Source organism: Cupressus sempervirens, chromosome 7 (assembly GCF_028749045.1).
Source record: "Cupressus sempervirens isolate cs-2001-9-10 chromosome 7, ASM2874904v1, whole genome shotgun sequence".
Classification (NCBI taxonomy): Eukaryota; Viridiplantae; Streptophyta; class Pinopsida; order Cupressales; family Cupressaceae; genus Cupressus; species Cupressus sempervirens.
This window is the reverse complement of record NC_143124.1, coordinates 800,140,936-800,148,782: the sequence shown is the minus strand read 5'-3', so window position 1 is coordinate 800,148,782 and position 7,847 is coordinate 800,140,936.

Below are 7,847 nucleotides of genomic sequence, written 5' to 3'. Positions count from 1 at the left end.
TCTAGGGGTCCTAGGACCATGAGGGACATATTCGAATGGGTATTATGGGTCAAAGGGGTTCATAGGGTGACCTATGACTCTCTTTGACCCATTAAACGATGACATATGTCACTAGGGGTCTTAAGACGCCTAGGGACATAGTCAAAACGTTCATATGGGTCAAAGGAGGTCATAGGGTGACCTATGACCCCCTTTGATACATTCAATGACGACATATGTCCCTAGCAGTCCTAAAACCCCTAGGGACATAGTTGAATCGTTCGTATGGCTCAAAGGGGGTCATAGGGCACCCTATGACCCCCTTTGACCCATATGAACGATTCAACTATGTTCCTAGGGGTCCTAGGACCCCTAGGGACATATTCAAATGGGTAATATGAGTCAAAGGGGGTCATAGGGTGACCTATGACCCTCTTTGACCCATTAAACGATGACATATGTCGTTAGGGGTCCTAGGACCCCTAGGGACATATTCGAATCGTTCACATGGGTGAAAGGGGGTCATAGGGTGACCTATGACCCCCTTTGACCCATTAAACGACAACATTTTTGAATCGTTCATATGGACCTATGTTCTTAGGACCCTTAGGAACATATTTGAATCGTTCATATTGGTCAAAGGGGGTCATAGGGTGACCTATGACCACCTTTGACCCATTAAACGACGACATATGTCCCTAGGGGTCCTAGGACCCCTAGGGACATATTCGAATGTGTAATATGGGTCAAATGGGGTCATAGGGTAACCTATGACCCTCTTTGACCCATTAAATGACGACATATGTCCCTAGGGGTCCTAGTACCCCTAGGGACATATTCGAAACGTTCATATGGGTCAAAAGGCGTCATTGGTCTCTTGACCCATTAAATGATGATATATGTCTTTAGGGGTCCTAGGAACCCTAGAGACATATTCGAATGGGTATTATGGGTCAAAGGGGGTCATAGGGTGATCTATGACCCTCTTTGACCCATTAAACGATGACATATGTCCATAGGGGTCCTACGACCCCTAAGGACATAATCAAATCGTTCATATGGGTCAAACGAGGTCATAGGGTGACCTATGACCCCCTTTGATGCATTAAATGATGACATATGTCCCTATGGGTCCTAGGACCCCAAGGGACATATTTGAATCGTTCATATGGGTCAAAGGGGGTCATAGGGTGACCTATGACCCCCTTTGACCCATTAAATGTCGACATTTGTCCCTAGGGGTCCTATGACCCCTAGGGACATATTCGAATAATTAATATGGGTCAAATGGGTTCATAGGGTAACCTATGACCCTCTTTGACCCATTAAATGACGACATATGTCCCTAGCGATCCTAGGACCCCTAAGGACATATTCAAATCGTTCATATGAGGCAGAGGGGGTCATAGGGTGACCTATGACCCTCTTTGACCCATTAAATGAGGATATATGTCTCTAGGGGTCCTAGGACCTGTAGGGACATATTTGAATAGGTATTATGGGTCAAAGGGGGTCATAGTGTGACCTATGACCCTGTTTGGACCATTAAACGATGACATATGTGTCTAAAGGTGCAAGGACCCCTAGGGACATAGTCGAATGGTTCATATGGATCAAAGGAGGTTATAAAGTGACCTATGACCCCCTTTGACCCATTAAATGACAATATATGTCCCAAGGGGTCGTAGGACCCCTAGGGACATAGTCGAGTCGTTCATATAGGTCAAAGGGGGTCATAGGGTGACCTATGACCCCTTTTGACCTATTAAATGATGACATATGTTCCTAGGGGTCTGACATAGTCGAATCGTTCATATGGGTCAAAGGGGGTCATAAGGTGACCTATGACCCCCTTTGACCCATTAAATGATGACATATGTCCCTAGGGGTCCTAGGAACCCTAGGGACATAGTCGAATCATTCATATGGGTCAAAGGGGGTCATAGAGTGACCTATGACCCCCTATGACCCATTCAAGGACGACATATGTCCCTAGCGATCCTAGTAACCCTAGGGACATAATCGAATGGGTAATATGGGTCAAAGGGGGTCATAGGGTGGCCTATAACCCTCTTTGACACATTAAACGATGATATATGTCCCTAGGGGTCCTAGGACCGCTAGGGACATATTCGAATCATTCATATGGGGTCAAAGGGGGTCATAGGGTGACCTATGACCCCCTTTGACCCATTAAACAATGACATATGTCTCCAGGGGTCGTAGGACCCCTAGGGACATATGTCATCGTTTAATGGTTCAAAGGGGGTCATAGGTCACCCTATGACCCCCTTTGACCCATTAAATGATGACATATGTGCCTAGGGGTTTTAGGACCCCTAGGGACATGTTCGACTGGGTAATATGGGTCAAATGGGGTCACAGAGTAATCTAGGACCCTCTTTGACCCATTAAATGACGACATATGTCCCTAGGGGTCCTAGGACCCCTAGGGACATATTTTGTATGGGGAATATTGGTCAAAGGAGGTCATATGGTGACTTATGACCCTCTTTGACCCATTAAATGACAACATATGTGCCTAGGGGTTCTAGGACCCCTAGGGACATATTCGAATGGGTATTATGGGTTAAAGGGGATCATAGGGTAACCTATGACCCTCTCTGACCCATTAAATGATGACATATGTCCCTAGGGGTCCTAAGACACCTACGGTCCTAAGACCCCTAGGGTCTTAGTCGAATCGTTCATATGGGATAAAGAAGTTCATAGGTTGACCTATGACCCCCTTTGACCCATTAAATGATGACATATGTCCCTAGGGGTCTTACCACCCCTAGGGACATAGTCGAATTGTTCATATGGTTCAAAGGAGGTCACAGGGTGACCTATGACCCCCTTTGACCCATTAAACGACGACATATGTGCCGAGGGGTCCTAGGACCCCTGGGGACATAGTCGAATCATTTATATGGGTCAAACGGGGTCATAGGGTGACCTATGACACCCTTTGACCCATTCAATGATGACATATGTCTCTAGGGGTCTTAGGACCCCTAAGGACATATTGGAATGGGTAATATGGGTCAAAGAGGTTCATAAGGTGACCTATGACCCTCTTTGACCAATTAAACGACGACATATGTCCCTAAGTGTCCTAGGACCCCTAGGGACATAGTCGAATCGTTCATGTGGGTCAAAGGGGGTCATAGGGTGACCTATGACCCTTTTTGACCCATTAAACGATGATATATATCTCTAGTTGTCGTAGGACCCCTAGGGACATAGTCGAATGGGTAATATGGGTCAAAGGGGGTCATAGGGTGACCTATGACCCTCTCGTACCCATTAAATGACAATATATGTCTCTAGGGGTCCTAGGACCCCTAGGGACATATTTGAATGGGTAATATGGGTAAAAGGGGGTTATAGGGTGACCTAGGACCCTCTTTGACCCATTAAATGATGACATATGTCCCTAGGGGTCTTCGGACCCCTATGGACATATTCGAATGGGTAATATGTGTCAAACGGGGTCATAGGGTGACCTATGACCCTCTTTGACCCATTAAACGATGACATATGTCCCTAGCGGTCCTAAGATCCCTAGGGACATATTTTAATCGTTCATATGGGTCAAAGGGGGTCATAGGGTGACCTATGACCCCCTTTGACCCATTAAACGATGACATTTTATAATCGTTCATATGGACCTATGTTCCTAGGAGCCTTAGGGACATATTTGAATCGTTCTTATTAGTCAGAGGGGGTCATAGGGTGACCTATGACCCCCTTTGACCCATTAAATGATGACATATGTCCCTAGGGGTCCTAGGACCCCTAGGGACATATTCAAATGGGTAATATGGGTCAAATGGGGTCATAGGTTAACCTATGACCCTCTTTGACCCATTAAATGATGTCATATGTCCCTAAGGGTCCTAGGACCTCTGCGGACATATTCGAATCGTTCATATGGATCAAAGGGGGTCATAAGTCTCTTGACCCATTAAACGACGATAAATGTCTCTAGGGGTCCTAGGACCCATAGGGACATTTTCGAATGGGTATTATGGGTCAAAGGGGGTCTTAGGGTGACCTATGACCCTCTTTGACCCATTAAACGATAACATATGTCCCTAGCGGTCCTAGGATCCCTAGGGACATAGTCGAATCGTTCATATGGGTCAAAGGAGGTCATAGGGTGACCTATGACCCTCTTTGACCCATTAAATGATGACATATGTCCCTAGGGGTCCTAGGACCCCTAGGGACATATTTGAATCATTCATATGGTTCAAAGGGGGTCATAGGGTGACCTATGACCCCCTTTGACCCATTAAATGACGACATATGTCCCTAGGAGTCCTAGCTAGGGACATATTCGAATGGCTAATATTGGTCAAGTGGGGTCATAGGGTAACCTATGACACTCTATGACTCATTAAACGACGACATATGTCCCTAGGGGTCCTAGGAGCCCTAGGAACATATTTGAATCGTTCATATGGGACAAAGGGGGTCATAGGGTGACCTATGATCCTCTTTCACCCATTAAACGATGATATATGTCTCTAGGGGTCCTTGCACCCCTAGGGACATATTTGAATTGGTATTATGGGTCAAAGGGGGTCATAGGGTGACCTATGACCATCTTTACCCATTAAATAATGACATATGTCCCTAGGGGTCCTAGGACCCCTAGGGACATAATCGAATCATTCATATGGGTCAAAAGGGTTCATAGGTCACCCTATGACCCCCTTTGACCCATTCAATGATGACATATGTCCCTAGGGGTCCTAGGACCCCTAGGGAGATAGTCAAATCATTCATATGGGTCAAAGGGGCCCCTTTGACCCATTAGACGATGACATATGTCTCGAGGGGTCCTAGGACCCCTAGCGACATATTTGAATGGGTAATATGGGTGAAATGGAGTCATAGGGGGACCTGTGACCCTCTTTGACCCATTAAACGACGACATATGTCCCTAGGTATTCGAGGACCCCTAGGGACATATTCGAATCATAGATATGGGTCAAAGGGGGTCATACGGTGACCTATGACCCCATTTGACCCATTAAATGATGACATGTGTCCCTAGGGGTCCTAGGACCCCTAGGGACATATTTGAATCGTTCATATGGGTCAATGGGGGTCATAGGGTGACCTATGACCCCCTTTGACCTGTTAAAAGATGACATATGTCCCTATGGGTCTTAGGACCCCTAGGGACATATTCGACTGGGTAATATGGGTCAAATGGGGTCATAGGGTAATCTAAGACCCCCCTTGACCCATTAAATGATGACATATGTCCCTAGGGGTCCTAGGACCCATAGGGACATATTCGAATGGGTAATATGGGTCAAAGGGGGTCATAGGGTGACCTATGACCCATTTTGACCCATTAAACGATGACATATGTGCCTAGGGGTCCTAGGACCCTTAGGGACATATTCGAATCATTCATATGGGTTAGAGGGGATCATAGCTTGACCTATGACCCCCTTTGACCCATTAAACGACGACATATGTCCTTAGGGGTCTTAGGACCCGTAAGGACATATTCGAATGGGTATTATGGGTCAAAGGGGGTCATAGGGTGACCTATGGCGCTCTTTGACCCAGTAAACGATGACATGTGTCCCTAGGGGTCATAGGACCCCTAGGGACATAGTCGAATCATTCATATGGGTCAAAGGTGGTTATAGGTCACCCTATGACCCCCTTTGACCCACTAAACGACGACATATGTCCCTAAGGGTCCTAGGACCCCTAGGGACATAGTCGAATCGTTCATAGGGGTCAAATGAGGTCATAGGGTGACCTATGACCCTCTTTGACCCATTAAATGATGACCCTCTTTGTTTTATATATTATTATATTAATATGGATGTTATTAATATAGCTATATAATAACGTAATATTTTAGGATATACTATTTATACTATTTTAGGATAATAATTATAATATAAATAAACACTAAATATTAATATTATTATATGTATAGTAATAATAATAATACTATTATAGCTATAATAATAATATATATTAATACTATATATTGTAGCTTAATATAAATAAACACTATATATTTACACTATTATATCTATATTAATAATATTAATAGTATTATAGATATAATAATAATATTGATACTATAGGTATATTAATACTATTATATATTAATATTATTGATACTTTATACTAATACTAATATACTATTAACTTAGTTATAAATTAAAGTCGTTTGCCTCCAAATATTTTCATAATATTAATATTATTGTGGCAAAGGAGGAAAACCTTAGCAAGTTTTCCCCCCAAAAGTCCTTTTCCTATATCGGATATCTGATTTCATATTGGATATCCAATTTTACTGGCATCAATTTCCAATATTTGACTGTCCCTACAGACCCGACAACATTACTTTTTTACCTCTTTTTTCACGAGATTTGTAAAAAGTCGCGTTTTGGGGCCCAACCAATAGAAAAGAATTTGAAAATATAACCTTAGGTGTTCGAATTTGTCATCTGAATGGGGAGTAGCAGTCATCAAAAGGATAAATGTAAAAGGAAGATATCCAATGAAGACATTGCGGCATATAGGAAAAGGGACAAAATGAAACATCGAAAAAAAAGACAAGATATGCTAAATATCAATCAAGTTGACGATGAATTAATAGAAGGTGAAATCATAGAGTCAGATAATGAAAATGTATAGTTGGGGAATGAAAATATACCTATTGAAAATGATAATGCGGAAATTGAAAATGTAGAGATTGAAAATTTTGAAGAAGAAATGCCACCAAGTCATAATCCAAATTGCATAATTGACCATGTTGAAGATGACAATGCACAAAGACTATCAGAAGCACAAAGTAATTCTCATATATTCGCATCTTATTGTAGCAACAAATGTAAAGTTATTGAAGCATCAAGGAAGACCAAAGTAAAAGAACTTTTTACTATTGCTAATGCTGATCATGAAGCCTTGTTGGAGACCCTAAAAAAGAGAGAGGACCCTATTGGAATACTCGAATAGGTATATATACTTCTTATGTTATTTTCTTCATAATGATTTAACGAATTGATGATTATCTTGTTTAATAAAATAAGTTATTAATTTTTGTATGATATTGGAGTGTAGGTACATCATGAAGAGTTGGAGGGGGGTGGTATTGGGGAGAATTTCTAAAATTTATGATGTATTATGATGTAAAATATGTATTTTTTTGTATATGGTTTTTGTATTTTCGTAGGTTCTTTGTAAGGAATTATAAGAGGAAGATATTGAACAAGTTCTTCCAAATCATATTTGCATGTGATACAAGGCTATAACGACAATTTTAAGAGCATTTATAACTATATGAAAGATAATTGCATGCGGATATCTTATTACAAATTTGGTTTTTTCCTTATTTGACATAAAGCTGACATTATGATTATTAAAACTATTTTTATCAAACTAATCAAATAAGAAAAATCTAGAAAGTACGGATGAACAATTAGAATACTTGATTTCTTCCATTTTGCAACCAATCATAGCATTTGAAAGCATAAAGAGTCATAATATTGTATAATGTTTTGAAAGACTTTCACATTGAAAAGTTGTATGAAGCACATTTGGGATAAGCCATGAAATCCATGAAAGAAGATAGCATGTAGGATAAGCAATTAAAGCCAATAAGCAAGATAGCACATGCATAATGACATGATATGAATTTGGATATGAAGGCTATGAGTGGATGAGTCATTAGAGGTATCAACAATCCCATCATAAATGAGATCTTGGATTTTATGTTTCAACAGTATGGAATCTTTAGTTTAATCAAATTTTCTTCCATGGAGATTAATTTAAGAATGCCCCGTGTGTATGTAAAATTCTTAAGGGAGATTAATTTA